This window comes from Barbus barbus, assembly GCF_936440315.1.
Source record: "Barbus barbus genome assembly, chromosome: 25".
Classification (NCBI taxonomy): Eukaryota; Metazoa; Chordata; class Actinopteri; order Cypriniformes; family Cyprinidae; genus Barbus; species Barbus barbus.
The window spans coordinates 17009619-17030504 of record NC_136753.1 but is presented as its reverse complement, the minus strand read 5'-3'; the positions used below and the strand labels follow the sequence as shown (position 1 = coordinate 17030504).

At 35.8% G+C, this 20886-nt stretch overlaps 1 protein-coding gene across 3 annotated transcripts in view; it reads left to right on the top strand.

Moving 5' to 3' along the window:
• Nucleotides 1–1514: 1514 nt before the first annotated feature.
• LOC306845383 (leptin receptor-like) overlaps nt 1515–20886 on the top strand; it is a gene marked incomplete at its 5' end in the record, with an annotated part of 53535 nt that continues 34163 nt past the window's right edge. For 2 of the 3 annotated variants that reach the window (XM_079378157.1, XM_079378155.1), the window contains one exon: nt 1515–1634. The remainder of the gene's footprint in view (nt 1635–20886) is intronic. The other variant, XM_079378158.1, reaches the window with a different exon arrangement.

The window sequence follows — 20886 nt, the reverse complement described above, 5'->3', positions numbered from 1 at the left end:
GACATTTACCAAAAGGCACTTGAGTCAGACAGGCTTTACATATGGAAGTTATCAGTGCCTTGAAGTGTGATTTCAGTTTTTGATCACTGCACCTCCTTGCAAATTCAACGTTGGCACTGTGACATTTCCCGTAGCTTCGCTGTATCTAACTAAGAATTTTAATGGTTCTTTTTATTCAACTCACATGTTCCGAATGAGAAAATGTTCCTCCAAGCTTACTCAAGGTTGCAGCAGAAACCTGGATATTCTTATGAGGACACTTCTGGTCAGGGTTATTGTACATGTGGAAGAGAATAAGTATACTTAGCTACATGGACTGGAAAGTGTACATCATAACTCTGAAGCTAGTAATAAATAGCAGGAGTAGTTCTGAAGTATATTTTTAAGTATGTATATCTATATATATATATATATGTGTGTGTGTGTGTGTGTGTGTATAGACCTGATATGTGACATTATTTTTTTTTTAAATTAAGACTTTGCAGTTAATGTAAAATGATAAAAATGGCACAATAATTGCACACTGCAGTGTACTGCTTGCTATTTCATGTCAGTTACCCATGTCTTCAAACTGTTTTCCCATCGTTTATATAAATTAAGATGATATTGAGCACACTTTTGAGTATGTTCCAGGAAAACTAAAAATAGCCAGTTCTCCATCCTCTTTTACTGTTAATCAGGATACATATCGCAGCTGCTTCTGTGGAAACTATAGCTATAATAGTATAAATAAATACTTTGGGGGAAGTTTATGGGAAATGTTTAATTGGAGCCAGAATAACAGGTGTAAGGATTTCACACAGTAGCTTTGATGGGGCCCTTTATTCCGTCTGTCAAGAATAGAAAGCTTTTAAAGTTAAGATCACCAGATAGCTGTGAACAGCTGTGAACTGAGATACTGTGAGATATTGCAAAAGAGATTGTAATACATTTTTATTCAGGGAATGCAATGCAATGTTTACCACTTGAAAAACAATGATTAGGACCTGAATATTGACTGTATGCAAAACATTTATAAAGAAAGGTAAATATTTCTAATAAACATCATATTGAACTAAAATGCTATACTCCAGTTCACAATGTTTACTGAGAATATTTACTTTTTGTTATAAATATTCACTATTCTTTAAACAATTAACTTTAATGCAAACCATGCAACTGCCTAATAAAATATATTACAAACATTTTCCAGCAGGAAAATTGTATATATTGATCCACTGTTTTGCTGACGTCGAGGAACCATGCTGGCGCATAGTCATCCATGAAAACAGATCTGTCTTCATCTTTAGTGTCAGATTGACCTAGGTGATCATCCTGAATATGTAAACACATACAGATATTTTTAGCCAAAAATCTATTACTTTTTAAAACCCAGTATTTGTTGCCTGGCAAATTCAGAACAAGTCTTTGGCCAGATCGCACATGCGCGCACACACACACACACACACACACACACTAATAGTTGATTGGTGTGTATTTCTGGCACGCCTTCTCAAAATAGCTCCATGTTTGCCTAGAGACCCATGGGAAAGAAGAGATGGGGTCTACAAATTCACTGGAACAAAACTAAGCTCTCTTACTTTTCACAAACATTGACTGGTGGTTTCTCACTTTTGCCCACATAAACTAAATAGGTAAGTTTCTCAACTTTTTTGGCAAATCAGTGGCATTTTCTTCTTGATTCTTGCTTATTCTTGAGTTATCATTTATATATACTGTAACTGCTGCAAAAGGTAAATTCTTGAAGCCTTTAAAAGTAGGATTTATAAAGAAACTATGTAAAAGGTCACAGATGGTGATAACAGGTGGAAAATTCATTTGAGGGTTTCGTTTTGGTTGGTTATGGCTAACAGATGCAACATGTGTGGACATGACTGCTCTATCTATCCATTCCTAGGTCCCTGGTGTCAGTTCATCAATAAAAAAGGATTCATTTAGCTAGATTGAGTCAAACTGAAACCTAGGTTCAGGTGTTATGTCATATGTTTAATCAGTTCATCATGCACTAGGAGAACTGAGGATTGTTTTGTTGTCCTATAAGGACAGAAAGGGAGCCAATGAGGGCATCTTATTAGATCCTGATCTAGTCTTTGAAGTGTTATGAGCAGACTGTTCAGAATTACATCTAATTTTAGAAGCAGGTAAAAGCCCATTGTGTTGTCAACACTTGCATGAGGACTGTTCTTTTAAACTTGATGATGGCCCAGTGTATTCCTTACTTGTGTAAAGGCCTGTTTTGTGCTGAAATTTGAACCTAACCCCACTCCTAATAATCTGGCAGAGATTTTCAGCACAACAACAGTTCACAAAATACACATTTTAGTATTTCACTGCACTGCTTTTTTATTGCTTTTCAGTGTAAACATGTGACAGACATATTTGACCGGATACTATTGTGTGGTGTCTAATGGACCAAGGAAGTCTTGCTGATTAAGCAGTCCAATGGATTCACCAACACACCAGCAACCCAAACACTTCACATGCACATATTTAGATGCTTTTACCCCAAACAGCTTACATTGCATTTAAGGCATTTATTGGTTTCCCTGGAACTTTTCATCTTAGTATTGCTAGCACTATGCTCTACTGTTTGAGCTTGAGGAATGCTTGCTAGTCTTTTAAGGTCAATCTAATTCAGCATGTGTTTTTTTTTTATTTATGCTTAAAACCCCAAAGTGAATTAGTCATGGGTTTATAATATTTCATGGGTTTCTTCTTTTTAGCATAGCGGTTTTGAATGTATGAGCCAAATAAGGTCTGTGGTTAACATTGCCAGTGGAAAGCACACAGTGGTTTCAAACTTCATGTTTTTCGGTATTGACACATTTGTAATGGAATGGTGTTGATTTGCAAATGATGACTGAAAAGCCCTCTATAATATCCGGGTAGTAACTAAAATACTTTGCAGGTATTGTGTATGAATTCTCTATAGCATACTCTCATGCTAATTCATCATTTTTATTTTATTTTACATTTTGGTGAACTGGTGGCTAATTCAAATGATCTTATTAGTAGGTTTCATCAATTTCAAATTCATATACAATCACTACCTCATAAAATAGTTATGTTTCGGCATATCAGGTTTAATTCTGTAGGAAAACAGCAAAAGTTTGAACCACACAAGGTTCATTCCTAAGGCCAGAGAGATTTCAGAATTCAAATTCTGATTAGCCTTTTCAATGTGTAGCAGAATGAGAATGGCTCATATGATTATCTTCACTGCATTAACACCAATGACTTCAGCACAAAAGCTGAGGACCAGGCGAATGGCCGTTAGTGCAGGATGCAGGGTTGTTTTGTTGATGGGTCATCCAACGATTGTTCAGCAGTTCCAGGAATATGCACGCTGTCTTATTCCAATTATCAATTAACATTAGTGAATCAGAGCTGTGTGGTCTCGTTCCATTCAAGTGACAGTGTAATCCAGTGTATGGCTATATTATGTGCCATTAAGGCCAAGCTGTCGGGCCAGGTGGGTGGCAGGAGCTTGTGCCAAGACCCCTTCGGCACCCCATTATCCCAACGCTGATAGTTTACTTTAAGTGTTGTTCTGTTGTCACTGACATGAATACTAGCAATGGTCTGTTTATATTGTTAATTACTGAATGTCAGTGTTATCCCATATTATTCATCCAATCTAGATTTGTTTCCCTATTATATAATATATATATATATATGCTGTCAAACGATTAGTCGCAATTCAAATCACATCCAAAATAAAAGTTTTTGTTTACCTAATATGTGTGTGTACTGTGTGTATTTATTATGTATATATAAATACACAAACATGCATGTATATATTTAAAGCTGCAGTGCGTAACTTTTTTGGGTTAAAAATGATCCAAAATCAATATTTGAGCAAGTACATAACCAGCCAGTGTTTAAAACTATCACCTTACTTTAGCCTGATTCACAACGGTTAGCTTATAATGTTTTCTTTTCTAATTTGAGTGGTACGGTAGGTTTTCACGGGAAATTCAAGCATGGCACTGCATCATCACATCACGTCTGTAAACATAAACAAGTTATCCCGGCTAGTAGGCTATGGCATGTGAGGATCCTATAGGTGGGGGCTTGTTTATAGTCTTTTCTCACAGCAGCTGGAATAATTAAATGTATCATTTTGATGGCGGATTGAAATCCAGAAAGGATTATGCGTTTATGAAACACATGAATGAAATTAAATTATATGTGCTTCTGATTACAGATAGCCTGGGATTACACAAGATTTGTATTTTAAAAGACAGCCAGTTCGAAGGGAGCATAAATTTCTTAATATGAAATTCGAATGGTATGGCAATTAGAGATTAGACTGTACAGAAATTGAAATCTACAACCTAATACACACTATAGCCTACTCATAGTCACGCAATGCTGATGTTGTTAACATTAATAATTTGAGAATAAAGTATAACAATAATAATAATTTGCACGGTTTGATGTGATATGTGCTAACCGATCGTTAGATTTAATTACCATTGGTAGCGCTATTTATTGTAATGCTTTTTTCCTCAGTTGGTCAGAACAAACGTGGCAGACTTGTTGCTTACTTGTTCAGATGGCAATATACGGTGAAAATTATTACTTGGGGCATATATTCTAAAACGTAGGCTAGATTAATCTGTGATTCCTGAGTACAGTATCCACACCAGTGCGGTGACTGACAGCCAAACATACTCCTCATCCACACTGGAGCCTGCGAGAGTACAACCCCTCGCACGAAAGCTAATTCCACACAGAGCTGCAATTCCAGGTTTTCAAACAGAGATGGCGACAACGAGGCAAAACTTACGGACTGCAGCTTTAAGAAAATTTTTATATTTGCATATTAAATATATTTAAATAGAATATAAATTATATAAATATATACATGTAAATACATACTGTATGAAATATTTTCTAAATATATACTGTATGAGTGTGTATTTATATATACATAATAAATATTCACAGTATACACACACACACGTGTAAACAAAAACTTTTATTTTGGATGCGATTAATTGTTTGACAGCACTAATGATATTATATTAGTAATATATGTAGATTAGTTTCCTACCAATTTTTTGGCCAAGATCTTTCTTAGGATCTTCAATATTCGACATACACTTTGACCTGCATTAACTAGATTGCAAACACACACTCATTTTCCTTCTTTGAAAATTATATTAAATCACATTTAACCTCAACTTTTTCATTTTTGTCTTGAAGGAAATATTTTCAAATAAATGTTTTCCCCAAAGTGTAGAGCTGCTCTCTCTTACGCATTCTGTGATTTATTGCCCACATGCCATCAGTTATTTAGTTTGGCTCCATAACCTGCGCTGGTTCATTCAGAAAAACGGAGCTGTGCTGTGCATGAATGAGTCTAATAGGCCCCACATTCCCCGACCTGCTGGATGAATGGTGCTCATATATGAGACTCCGAATGTGAATTGCATTGTACAGTGCGCACATGCATTCCCTCTTCATGCATAATGTAGGATTATGTGGGTGAATTCAACAGTGTAATGTAGCTTTTATGGTCTATGTGTGACCTTTCCTGTCTTTATCTGACCCGGTTTGTCCCACCCTTCATCAGCACTCACACTCTGGACATGGATGATGTTAGAATTTATTTGATGCCTGCACACAGAGCAGTAGGAGACAAATGGAAAGTTCAGTCAAGTTATAGTTCCACCCACAGCAGTTCTCCATAGCTCTGCTGTACTTAATATAACAGTATGGTGTTCTAAACAAAACAGACAAAAATAATACAGGAATCTGAAATGTCAATTTCTCCATGACAATCAAACAGATGTTCCTTTTTTTCTAAACAATTCAATGCTGTCTCTTCCTTCTGTCTTTTTCTTATTAAACATATTGCCCTGCGATCGTATAAAACATTTTAAATCAAGCATGAATAACATGAATAGAAAAACTAAATATAAAGTAATGGATAATATGAGGTACATAAATTACACAGCTTACATCATCCATTTTATGGAATGTACGAGAAGTTAATGAAATACAAAATTTCTTAGTAAAACCATGAATTAAGTGCTTCACAAAATACAATTAGTACAAAACATTACTTAAAAATACAGAAAATGCACAACTGCATAAACGGAGTAAATTCGTAAACACTATGTGATAAAGAAATAATTACCTGCAAATGGAAAGTTCAGTCAAGTTATAGTTCCACCTATTCAGAATACGTTTCACTTCATTAGCACATGGCAAAATGGCGCACATGGAAAAGAGTAAGTTACACCAAAACGGAAATAAAAGTATCAAAATAACACGTATATAAAAGAAAACACATTCCACAAATAAATCAATGTCTATGATGTTCAGTACTTTTCAACCAGTGTATAACATTTCACATGAAACAATATTTTTTACTTTTAGTGTGGAGCTACAACAAAAATGACTCACCCACACAGCAGTTCTCCATAGCTCTGCTGCAGAATGTTAGAACTCATTGGGGCATAGCGCCACCGGCGCAACCAATAGGAAACGCGATCTCATTAACGCAGGAGAACCTAAGAACTGATATTTATATCTCGTTACATATGCATGTATTCATAACTTGCAATATGTTTTGTTCTTCATGTGCTGAGGACATTAGATGATTCAACTTATTTATACATTAGAACCAAGGCTATGATATGAAATTCCCGACAAGTTTCCTGATTTTCTGTCGACCCCTTGTGTGCTTAATTGCAGTAAAAGTGTACTTTTTGTGTACTTCAATTATTAAAAGTATACTTTTTAAAAAGTGCATATGCAGATAATATAATCTAAATTAAAGGCCACTTAAGTGTACTTAAAGAGAGTACACTTTAATGACAATAGGTCTTAACATTTTTAAAAAACATTTTAAAAATGCACTGTATAATAACTTTTACTTAAACATACATTTTACATAATTATGATTTTATTGTGTTTTAAATAAGTACACTTATTTTGAAATATTTATCAATATATTAAAGCACATGTAAATTAATTTATTTTAATTTCTACTTTAGTGTGTTCTTCAAAATTACATTTGTTAATGTATTTTAAATGTATTTAGTCTACAATATATACTATGTGCATTAATGCACTTGAAATGTATTTTTCTCCTAAACTTAAATGCACTTTCTTATACAGTATACTCCAATGAAACTTATTGTTGAAATATTCATCACCAGCTCTTGCGCTATGAACTTTATGAAGTTTAATTTTCGACATAACATTTGATACAGTGTCATTTATGAGAGTACTGCATTTGTATGTAATAGTACTGTACTTTACATCAGTGTACAGAATTATGTTGTTCTCACTTAAACACACATATAATTGCTTTAATTGCGAGCAAAAGTTTAACAGATCTACACTGTTAACGATTTTCTTGTATTTTTACAGTACAGTACTGGCAGCAAGGTTGCCAGCAAGTTACTGTATTTTGATTTACAGTAACTGTACTGTAATTTACTTTACAGTACACAGGATCAGTACTGTAAACTACAAAACAGTACTTTACTGTATTTTTACTGTATTTTTTGTAATGTTTCTGCTTCTGCTGTAATTAATTATACAGTATTGTACTGTAATATCTATATTGATACATTATTACTAAATATTATAATTTTCAAATTACTAATAATGATAATATTATATAATATGTAGTTATTACAGTATATACATTTACAGGTAATATTATAATGCAACTTCAAAATAACTGCAATCAATCAATCCAAACAATGTTATTGTCCAAAAAATTTTTTATTAATCAATTACACTATTGTGTATTCATGAAAAAACATTTCATTTAGGAACATTGCATGTCCAGTACACCAGCACTTTACAGGTAAACAGTTTTTAAAGGGATAGTTAAAGGAACACGCTGACTTTTTGGGACTTTAGCTTATTCACCGTATCCCCCAGAGTTAGATAAGTCCACACACACCCTTCTCATCTCCGTGCGTGCCGTAACTCTGTCTGACGCACCCACCGCTAGCCTAGCTTAGCACAAAGACTGGAGGTAAATGGCTCCAGCTAGCCTACTGCTCCCAATAAGTGACAAAATAACACCAACATTTTCCTATTTACATGTTGTGATTTGTATAGTCACAGCGTGTACAAATAACAAGGTCACATGAGACACAGCCATCTTCTAACCGTATACAAACTGGGAACTATATTCTCAGAAGGCGAAGCACTGCTACTTCTGCGGAGTGATTTGCTCGCAGCACCTGAGAAGCAGAGTTCGCTCAGAGTGTTGCACTAATCACTACGGTTGCACTAATCACAATTGTATACGGTTAGAAGATGGCTGTGTCTCATGTGACCTTGTTATTTGTACACGCTGTGACTATACAAATCACAACATGTAAATAGGAAAATGTTGGTGTTATTTTGTCACTTATTGTGAGCCGTATGCTAGCTGGAGCCGTTTACCTCCAGTCTTTGTGCTAAGTTAGGCCTAGCGGTGGGTGCATCAGACAGAGTTACGGCACGCACGGAGATGAAAAGGGTGTGTGTGGACTTATCTAACTCTGTGGGATACGGTGAATAAGCTAAAGTCCCAAAAATTCAGCGTGTTCCTTTAAAGAAGATATTTTAAAGAATCTTGGTAATCAAACAGTTGATGGTAGCTATTGACTTCCACAGTAGGAACAAAATAAATACTACGGAAGTCAATGGCTACCATCAACTGTTTGATTACCAAGATTCTTTAAAATATCTTCTTTTTGTGTTCAGCATAAGAAAGAAACTCGTACAGATTTGGAACAACATGAGGGTGAGTAAGTGATCACAAATTTCATTTTTGGGTGAACTTCAGGATTGGGTTATACAAAAGAATTACAAGTTAACAACTAAAACAAAAACAAGAACAAGTGTCCCACCAACAGTTTAGTTTGAGGTTTTCCACTCAAACTCCATCAAGGACCGAATAAAGCTATTTACATGAGGGTTGATGGTCGTCACCTTCCTCTGCACCACCCTCTTGGTCTTCTTGCTGACTCCCTGTCTGGCAGTAACTCTCTGACTGGCATTGCTGTCTTCAGGGTTGATTCTGACCAGGAACCTGTTAGCAATATCATACCAGTCAATAAATATGCTTAAAAAAGGAATAATGCACTCAACTTTGTCTTAAAATTCCTCCCATCCTGCAACTTTTAGTTCTTCTGTTGCACACCCGATTTAATAAAAATTCAAAAGCGAAATGCAGAAAGAAATTTACTTGCCTCTGAACAAGCTCTAGTGTACATGCAGCAGACTCCTGGTACTCGATGTTAAAAATGTAGTAGCTTGCAAAGAGCACTGCAAAGGCGAGTATAAAATTGTCACTGTTGTCCAGCGTCAATAGAACCTTTCCCTGGATGCTGTCATGTCTGAATCTCCTGAAAATTAAAGAACACAACGTTAATTACCTACAATGTTTTATTCTGAAACTTGCCGGCCCAGAAAGATAGTAAAGACATCGTTAAAATAGTCCAAGTGATTACAGTGGCTCAACCTTAAGTTTATCAAGTGACGAGAATACTTTGTGCGCAAAAAGCAAAACAAAAATAACGACTTTCTTCAACTAATAATTTTCTTCTGTGTGGGCCTGAATAAGTTCACGTAGTGTAACAGCGCATCACTTCTGGGTTGTACGTCAGAACGAACAGGTAGACTCACTGTTCGTCGTTATTTTTTTTGAGCACAAAAAGTATTCTCGTTGCTTGATAAACTTAAGGTTGAGCCACTGTAGTCACTTGGACTATTTTAAACATTGTCTTTTCTAACTTTCTGGGCTGGCAAGTTTCAATTCCATAGAAGCTATGGAGGAGTGAGACAGCTCTCAGATTTAATCAAAAATATCTTAATTTGTGTAACGAAGATGAACGAAAGTCTTACGGGGTTGGAACAACATGAAGGAGAGTAATTACTGACAGAATTTTCATTTTTGGGTGAACTAACCCTTTAATATGTATGGGTATAGAGTGTGTGTGTGTCTACATAAATAATAAATTGAAGGGGAAAACCACATACTTACCAAGCATAATGAGCCTGGGTGTGTCTGGTATCACCTGCTGTGCCTCAATGTCTGCCTGGGTTGCAGTGACCTAAACATATTAAAACAACACGAAGCAAAGTACAGAATATGAAGCAACTACATAAAACATGAGTATAACTCGTCAAATATTGTAATCTGCTTTTAGTCGGCACCAGTCTTGCCTTGCAATGGTGTCGATACATATGTGACTTAAAAGATTGAAAATTCTTAAAAGTGCAAGGGCACTCAGGTACCCCACATGCAAAGAGGTACTTAGCCACATTTCGGTGAACTTTTGCATGTATGGTGAGCGCATTTAAAAGGGAGGTTGAGAAACTGCATGACTTGCAGCTGTAGCTGGACATACTTTAAAATTTGGCTGGAACTTTGCTGAGGTGGTACTGGAACCTGGCGGTGACCAAAACTGAAAAAGACATGACAAACAAAAACACGTATGACAAAACCTGTTATCCACAGCACCAATAAAGATGAGCAGACTGTGTAAGAGAGAAATTGTAAAAGAAAATTCTTTAGAAATAAAAAAAACAGCCAATTAAAAAATAAAAATAAAAATGTAACCTTTAGATTTTAAAACTTTAAGTTTAAAACATTGTATTAACATGACAAATACTTACAGAAAACTCCTTCCCAGGCAGCACTGTAGAGCTGTAAGAAATCAAAATACATATTATTCAGTTATCTGTTATGTTTCTTGTTGAGGACTTCATACATCTGCTTATACATCTAGGTTAATAAAAATAAGCTTCACATTAAGCTTCACTTGACCTCTCTAAATATTCTAACTTGCTTTTTTGGCATGCATTTTACTTGTCTTTGTTGCCTAATAGATCATTATTAACTAGTTTTTTTAACAATTTACACCTTTATTCATATTTTTAATTATTATAATAATCATTATTTGTCATTACAAATCACAATGCTACAGTCTCCCGCCTAAATAGAAATTAAGTAAAATGCTAAACTGGTACCAATAGCCAATCTCTCTAAGCCCAAATCACCCATTTTGCGTTGAAAAGGAAAGTGCAGTATTTTTAACCCTTGTTTTTACGTGTTTAAATGACTTATTAAATTTAGTCCAGTATTTATGTCACCGGTTCTACTTCACCTCGCTCCGAGCGGGATTCGAACCGCGGTCTCCGGCGCGGGAGGCGGGCGCTCTAGCGTCAGTCGCCAGAGCGCCTCTTTTTGAGATCAGGGGAGTGAGGTTTACACGCACCAGCACTTACTTGCCTACGTCTGTTACATTTATCATAAAAGTTCGTAAAATCATAAAATCATCAAGTTCGCCATCCGAGAAACGGACTGCAAATATAGCAGTTTGAGCAAAATAACGTGCTTGTTTTTACCACTGACAGGATCGGATGTAATGGAAAGGATCCCTAAGTTAGCCATTTTTGTTATCATAAGATCCTTCAAACATAACATGTCAAATGCCATCGTATCACCCACATTTAACGTTAATTAACCACCTCGATTTGTCCTTCCACCGTTCCAACAATCACCAAGTCTGTTTTGATCGAAATAAACCGTGAGGTAATGTTAATTCAATGTTCAAAACTCGAGTTAGATTTGAAAATGTCGGACAAGCAACGGGGTGAAAGAGCAGATCTAACTAACGGTGTTTTTGCAACCGTCGCTGGCTAAACTTCCACTGTCATTTGTACACTATAGTGTAAAATCCTAAAACCTTATTATAAAATTGTAAATTAACTTACCAAATTTCCAAATATCCGCAGAGAGTGAGATCCATCCACCCAGCGAGTGATCTGCATCTGCCTGCAGTTGTGCTCTGACGTCAGTCGGGCGGCGCGCGCGCTCTCTGTTTACAGCAGCCCTGTATTATTGCCAGGCATTTTACAGCCAGGTTACAGCTAGGTTACAGCAACACTAAAATTCACTGTAAAATGTTCCCGCTCAAACAAAATTACCCACAATACAATCCAAATTACGGTACTTTACTGTAATATACAAATGCAGTATTGTACTGTAGGTTATTACAGTACTGTGCTGCTAAATCTACAGCGACATTTAACAGTGTAAACAAAATTCATTTGCATTCAAATACATTTGATTTTAATTAGACTAGGCTACACTGCACTGTCAAAAATGAATGAGTCTAACAATTTGGTCTAACTACACAATGAATTAGGACAACTTGAACTTGAACAGAAATGAAAAGCCTGAAATAACATGTAAGCACGCACAAAGTAGCTCTTTTGTTTTGCATGCGCCAAAAACACTACATCATGATGGCGTGCTACTTCAGCAGAGTTTGAAAAATGCACTGCGCGCCATGTTTCTGGAGTCTCGACCCGTGAGCTTCGCGGATCAAACGAGAACAGAGGATGAAGATGTGCGAGAGAAGCTTGCAAGACAAGATGAGGAAAAAAAATTGAAGGTACCTTTCTTCATTTTAATAGATTTTGGGATATTTATCTGTATTTGGGTAATTTATAAAGTTATGTTTTATTCCCTGTAAAGTAGGAATAACATTTTTTTGTAAAATTATTATTTATTTTTAAAGCCCAGTGTCAGTGAAGATGGTGTGGTCCGGAAATCTGAAGGAACATCTCCCAGCATTCTACTACGATTTTGCCCAGATGATTGAGGTAATTCACCTCTTAGGTGATGCAGATGTGGTCAAAAGTTTACACACACCTTGCAGAATAAACTGCTTCATCAGAGCAGAAATTGCAATTTTTTAATGATTCTATCCCTCTACCTTCTTACTGCTTAAATTATTAACATTTTGCAGATACTGCAAGATGCATATAAACTTTGGACTGCAACTGTCTATTGCTTTCACTCAACTGAACCATTTATAATGACTAGATATGTTTTATAACAATTGTTCTTCTTTTTTTCTTCAAGGAATTTTCTCCTGACTTTCCTGCCTCTTTGGAGCATTTCCGTTCACTGAGACTGTGGAGAGATGAAGAGCTTCTGGGACACTGACAAACAGCACCTCCCAGCAAGTTCATTTGGAACCTTATTTATTTAGTCAAACTTGCATTCACTAATGGTGGAGTAAGATTTTAGAAGAAACCTTTTGGTCTGGTTTAATTTTGGTGCTAGTAAAGGTTTGAGAATTTATGGCCTGGTTTCACAGACAGGGCTTAGACTAAGCCAAAATTCAATTAGGACATTTAAGTCATTTTCATTAACATGCCTTAGAAAAACCATTACTGGTGTGCATCTTGAGACAAAAAAGGCATTGATATTTTTAAAGACAGTCAGTGCAAGTTTCTTTCAGTCGAAACAGCTCAGACTTACATTTTAGTCTAGGACTAGGCTTAAGCCTTGTCTTAAGCCTTGTGGTAATGCTTTACAATAAGGTCTCATTTGTTGTACGAATGATCATTTTCTTTAATATTTTTTTGTATTAAGTGTGTGTTTTTGTGTTAGTAATCCTATACGATATGAGACCAAATGACTCCACAAGGATAGTAATACCAGTAAATTCTGACCTTGTGGACATTTTTAGATCCCCAATGAGGAAACAGGCTTATACTTCATACAGAATGATGTGTTCTATGATGGCGAGATTAGGTACTTTTGTACGTAAGTGATTTTGCATTGTTTTCCAGACTCTTTGTAATAAGTGAGTTAAAGTGTTGCAGCTGTGTATAGTTTTGGATTGTTCTTGTGCATAAGCAAAAAGCATTTTTGTGTATTTATTTTAGAGATTGTTTTGTCAATAAATGTAGTGGGTTTTCATTTTGTGTTTGTGTTGATTGTAACTAGATAATTAAGAGATTAAAAAAAAAAAATTAAATAGCCTGTACTAAATTTCAACTTCATTGCCAGAGATATATAACACTGAAGTACATTGAAATGACAATTAAGTATATTTTAGTTCACATTAATTGCTTATTGAGAAGTACATATTTACCATATTTCAAAGTGCATATAAAATATACTAAAGTCCCACTTAAGTGGTTCAAAAATATCACTCAAAAGTTCAACTAATTGCATTTAATGTAATTTTAAACTGTAATATATTTGCAATCAATTACAAATAACATACATTTAGTTGGTCAAAAACATTACATTTAATTCTTGCTTAAGTGTATTGTTAACTGACATTAAAGTGTATTTTAGTTAACATTAATTGCTTATTAGTATATTAGTGGTACACTTTAACCATATTTTAAAGACACTAGAAACAATTATGAAAGTACATATAAAGATGTACTAAAAAGTACCACTTAAGTGGTTTAAAAAAATCACTCAAAAGTTCAACTTATTGCATTTAATATCACTTTAAAATGTGATACATTTGAAGTTATTTATAATTACAATGTATTTAAACGTCGAAAATAACATTTAATTTGCACTTATGTGTTTTCTTTTAAAGTATATTATTTCTGCAATAAGTACACTTAAAGTATACTTAAGTGCACTTCTTTTTCACAAAAAATGGGGTGTGATGTGGCGCAAAAAAGGCCCAATCAGAGCAGTTGAAGCATAAACCAAAAAAATATCATGTACTTTTATGACTTCCATGATACTTGCGCGGATGTCTTTTTTATTGTGCAAACTGAGGGATTTGTCATATAATATAGACTACATGTCCACTTCCACAGTCGGTCTCTCTTGTCCATGCTGGATGTTTAATATACATGAGGGGTGATACTAAGGAACAGTGAGATTTTAGTGTGGGTGGAGCTACATGATGCGATGGTGAAAATTTAAGCAAAATTTATAGCAAAAAAAAAAAAATTCACGCTAGCATTCCGTTTGTTCAACTCAATGGTTCGGATACAGTTAAACTGACATTATGCCAGTGGTACAATTTGTGCTTAATTTAGAGCTCTGAAAGTTAAATTAATTTTATTTATGCTAGAAGAAGAGAAAAGTGCTGTTTTGACAATATAAGCTGTAACCTGAAAGTAAATCATGAACACAGATTGCTTAAACCTTGTTTTTAATTTATTCTCAAGCCAAACTAGGTGTCAGTATTAGTAAGATTGGGCTTCTGTTTTATGTTTCTAGAAAAGGCTCTGGTTAAACACATCTGGGAATGTTTGAATGCAGGACATGATGTAATACATTACTGCTCAGTTGTCTGCCAGCAAGATGTCAGTTATGAAAAACACTTGTTTGTTGTATAATCAGGCCATCCTGATGACACCAGACCCTTAGTGTTGCAATAGATCATTCAGAAGACAGGAAACTGTTAGTGCTTTACAACATGTAACCCTGTGAGAAGGTAATTGTTTATCTTTGCTTCTTAAAATATGAACTGAAATATTTGTTTTGACACAAGATGAAACAAAAACCATGGAAAATTTTGAACATTGTTATGTGGGCAAAAGTGTGAAATATTGATGAGATCTCTTCTGAAACTCTAGGAAACTCTGAGCAAAATGGGGGGAAAAATTACTCCTAAATATCCAGAATTTCCTATGACATTTTATTTTGGTAAAACTATAAACGGAATGTAAAGTATACTTCACATTACATTTACAGATTCTTATTGTGTATCCTGTTTGTGTGCTGCAATTCACACACTGATGAAGGTTACTTCCTCCCACTAATTTATTATTTATTTATTTCTTTTTGAGTACTTACTCATCATTGTGTCCTGACGTTCTTTGGCTGTGGGCGAAAGATGCTTTGGTGAATCAAACCTGTTTGTTTCAGAGTCCTTGTACCCAGTCTTTATTACTTCAGTGTGTCTCAGAGACAACACAATCAAGCAGACTGACGCAGTACAGCTGGGGGAACAAAGATGGGGAAGGAAAGTTAGAAGGCCAGTGGGTTCATGCTAAGGCCAAATGAGGACATCGCTATTTCTGGAGAACCAGCTCATTTGAGCTAGTTCACAAAAAACAAAACATACCCACAGTGCAAAATATTGTAATTTACTATTTATTTTTGATTACAGTATTTTGTACATTGAATGTTACATTTCACAAAAAAATGACAACTTGTATACTGGGACAATATGCATTATATGAGGCATTTTTTGTGCAATAAGGGTGAAAATGTTCAATATTTTTTTTTTTTTTTTTACTGGAGTCAAGTGTGACAACTAGCCCCAAGCTTGTACTGTTATATAACCATGAACATACGTTATGCTAAACATGCTAACAAACTGTAAAAACTAGCAAGTAAGCTCATACCTGAGGGATCTGTGAAATGGTTTTATTTATTTTAGTAAGACAAGGGAAGGTAGTTCATGTCATTTGGAAATGTCATTTGCTGTGGTCCCTGTTATAAAAACATTCAGAAAAAAAAAAACAGAATCACCTCCTCAGCAGTTTCAAGCGTTAACTTTCACTTTATCCGAATTGTTTTCCTTTTCCTTACTTTTTGGCGTAAAATAGACTTTGCTCACTTCTGGGAAACAAACATCTTTGAGTTAGGTTAGCCAGCTGGCATACACCGGTCAATCATGTGACATGACTTTATGAGCCACACTGCATAATTTCATGCAGTCTACAGCTAATACGGATAGTACTGCACAGTTTTCCTGCTCACACATATTAAACGCAAAACATATGAAAGTTTAAGTGGAAGTCACTGAACTCGTATATCAGCACAAAATCATAACACAAACTTTAGAGAAGAAATCCAGAGCTCAAATGTTTTCATCAAACCCATGTGCACCAAGAATGGAACTCTAGACTGACAACTGCACCATTTCACCTAGAAAACAGCCCTATACCTATTATGACGTAAACCTTGTGATTAACCTTTAGGCTAGAGCTAATTTCCTTTCTTTGAGAAGACAGCATTATTTATTCTGTCTCCTGTGGTGCTTAAAACCAAATCCAGTTATTGATCTGTTGACATGCATTCCGTTCTCCTATATCTGCTGGAAGACAAAGTCATTAATATTCCAGTTTGCGTCATTTTTCATAACAGCCATGATGGAAGCTTAAACCATCAGTGCAGGGTTCACAAATAAAAATTCCATCCACAGATAGCATAATTTTTAGCGCCCACTGTCTGTTTTGTTCTATCATACGATTCAGTAAAGGGATTATGCAAATCACGCAATGGCATATGGGTAAATACACCCAAAGTGGTCCTTGACTTTACAGAATAAGGTGAAATCTTTATAGAAAAGAGGTGTGTTTGCACTCAAAGTCATCAAATCAGAGTGCTAGTTCAGAACATTTTGCTCATGGTTAAACTGGATTGCATATATTCTATACACGTGGTGTTTTTCATTGGAATACTATACGCTAAAGTGGCATAAATTGGCATAACTCCCCCCAGAGTAATTTAGCATCTCAATGTGTCTAGTCAAAGTCTGCACACAGGTATTCATTCATATTGGACCCATCAAGGAACATGGCGCAGACCCAACAACAATAAGGTGGGAACATACTTTATAGACCTTCGACCGTCAGAAAAAAGGGCCTCTCTTGTATGATTTCAGAGGAAAGAAATGATTGCCTATGATTAGCACCTTTGCAGACATGAACGGAAGAAATGATCACTTATCATGTAGTTATGCGTCATTTGGCAGAAGTTGTTTTTCCAATGTGGCCTAAAGGTACACCTATTGCAGTGGTAGACCCCTTAGAGCAACCCAGTGTTAAGTGCCTTTCTCAAGGACACAATAACATGGTTAGAGCAACTAATAGGCTTTGCATTAGAAGTCTGGATCCTAAAATTTATGCACTTCTCTATAATTTACATAATTGGAATGTAGCCTTATCTTGAGCCTAAGCTGAGGTTTTTTTTTTCCTGTCACGATTTTGCCTACAGTATAGGCTTATCAGTAGATGCCAAATATCCGGTTCACAAGTCATTCCCCATTTTCAGGTGAAATAACATCAAATATGCAGTTGCCCAAAGACATATTTGGACAGTTAAGTCACACTTCAAATGTATGAATTTCATTGTATAATGTAACAAAACTGGACCAATTTATTTAAAAGAAATATAGAACAAGTAAAAAGGCATTTTAAGTGAATAAACAAGTATACAGTTCAAAATAAAGATAAAATGTCTTGAATGCATTTTAGTCAAAAGTTAGTAGCAATCCGGACATACTATTTGCCATGTTCGCATTGTCATGTGACCTACATTATCAGGGGCATGTTCAAGCTCAGACCGGTGCCCAACGTTTTGCTACGGTTTACGGGTTGAACGACATGTTTCCTGGAAACGGTGTGCAATGAGGTTTGAGATACCTTTTCTCTTGTTTGGTGGGTGTGTCAAAAATGTCAGCCCAATCAGCAGCAACATGTATATAAACTACGCGGTATTAAAGAGACAGCTCGCACTATGGGTCCATGTGATTCATGTAACATAAAAATACTGTATTTATATATTTTGCTATCGTATTGTGGAGTGACACTTTCATAAACTTTTCTATACTCCTCTGATTATATAATGATAAATATTACAATATCATAGCACAACAACAGTGGTCAGCAATAATGATAAGCCTAAAACTCACAATAAAAATAATAAGGTCATATAGATCATAACAGTCTCGGAGGTAAGAAGTGGATTATCCTTCACCTGAAATGTTTGTCTTTTCATCCTGAAATGTGAGGCAAATGTTGGATCACAATAATTAGGAACCACAGTTTCCTCAAATCCCTTGTTCTCTTTTATTTTGGACGGCAAGGGCCGTGACTGTAGCATCGAGCGTATTTTGCAGTATTAAAAACTTATTTATACTGATTTCATCAGGCTCCGAAAATTCTTCAAAAAGAACACAAAGAATGGCCTTCTCAGCTGCCATAGTTGCAACACTTGCGTCATCAGAACAGGGTGTTCAACACACCACCGTTTCCGTTTAATAAATGCTTTGCACCGTTTTGTTGGGGCTGAACGCAGCCCAGTTGTGTTGTTCCTTTTCCGTGGCCTTATGGGATATGCACTTCAGAATCTCGTCAGAAACAAATCTAATGAAAAGAAATGAAAAGAATCTTGCCCTTACATTTGTTAAAAAATAATCACAAAAATAGGTCAGAAAAGTGGTTCTGTGAATTTTTTCAGTTAGTGTTTTTTGCAGTTTGCTACTTTATCAAATCCAACTATTATTTATAACCAACTTAAACCCAATGTCTGTATATGCACAGTTTATTACAATATATTATGTGAAAAGTAGAATGTTGTCACGCTCATGGACCCGTTTTGTGTTTGTTTTCTTTCCCAAGTGCTCTGCATGACCTAGTTTTCCCTCATGTGTTCATGCCCATATTTGGTTTTCCTGTTCCTGTTCCCATTGTGTGCTAGTGATTTCAGGTGTATCTCGTGATCCCCTCGTTTAGTTGTGTATTTAAAGATTGTTCCGTTTAGTTTCCAGCGTCTGGTGTCTATTGTCATTTCCCCATGTTACTTTGTATTCCCTTTGTTTTTTTGTTATTAAAAGTGTGTTTTTGAGTGTTCTCCTCGCTCCGCACCCCCTTTGATGTGTGGGAAATGTCAAATCAGTAGCATTTGATTTATAATCGAAAAGTACAAATCATATACTATTTCTGCCAAAATTCTGAAGTGCAAATTCTATGGACATTGGAAATTGAAGTGACGAAACTGACAATGTAGGTCACATGACAATGCCAACATGGTGGCTTGTAAGTCCAGACTGCTAGTAGCTTTTGATAACTAAAATGTGAGTTTATTATTATTGTTTTATCATTTAAAATGCATTTTACTTCCTTTTTCTTTAAGTATGGCTTAAGTGTCCAAATTTAGAAATCTCTTAAAACTCATTACTCTACACAATTAACAGATTAGTAGTACAAACAGTATAGCCAATATCTTCCTTTGATTATAACTATAACTTAAAACTCTCCAGAACCCTTTTCCTACTGTGCATGTGCACTGATTTGTGGTGATTAAGCAGATGCTGCTATGAGTCAGCTCATTAGAGGGGGTTAATTGAAATGGTGACTTAAGCATCAAAAATGTGTCAGTTTGTCTGGGACCAACAGCTTCATACTCAGAATTAAACAACTAAATCTGTTACTGACCTTTTCAAAGCTTGCAGACCACGCACTACAATGACAAGAAAGAGAGGTGAAGTTCAAAGGGTTTAAATTGGTTTCAGGGGCGGCGTTTCCATATGGCAGTCGCCATACCTAGCCCAGTCAGGTGTGCCTGAAAATTATCCAAACTCTCTATTATATTTTGTTATTATTGTTTTAAATCACTGCTGTAAGTTGATGAAAACGTATAATGCGATGCACTTCAGATACTGCCGTTGTAATGACAGACAAAACACAGATCTCCGTCATTCGCTGGTCAAAAACACTGTTAACTCCATTTGAGCTTGATTTTCATAAAATGTTAAGTGCAAGTGTCTGATAAAGCCACATACCGACCCCCCCCCCGCCCGCCCTTCGATTTACGCCACTGCCATACCCTATGGTTTTGTGAAACGCCGCCACTGATTGGTTTCACAGATAATGTATCTTGTTATTGAGAAGATTGATATCTAGTAACAGCCAACAGTGAAAATAGAACATTTATTCCATATATATAAAAATGAGATGTTCGGTATAATTTCTCAGATTGGCCAAATGATCATTATCTTCCTGCTATCAACTAGTCTTCCTTGCTGTTCAGTTGTGATCTTGTAACCTAGAATAATAGCCAATAACATCAGAAATTAAGAGTTACTGTTTCTATCTGAAGGCTGAGCCAATACTGCTGACATTTTGTTCCTGAGTCCTTGCACTGATCGCCACGGCACACAGTGGATGCTTTGCAACCTCATTATGGTAACTATTCTTCTCGTTAGTTAGCCCATAAATCTCACAGTCCTCCTTGTAATATATATCTCAACCCTGTGAAAACAGGGGTACTTGTGAATGGTGCCTGGGCATTGGGTGCCAAAGGAAAGACTGTCTCAGTCATTGACTGTAAATCTCCTTTTGTGT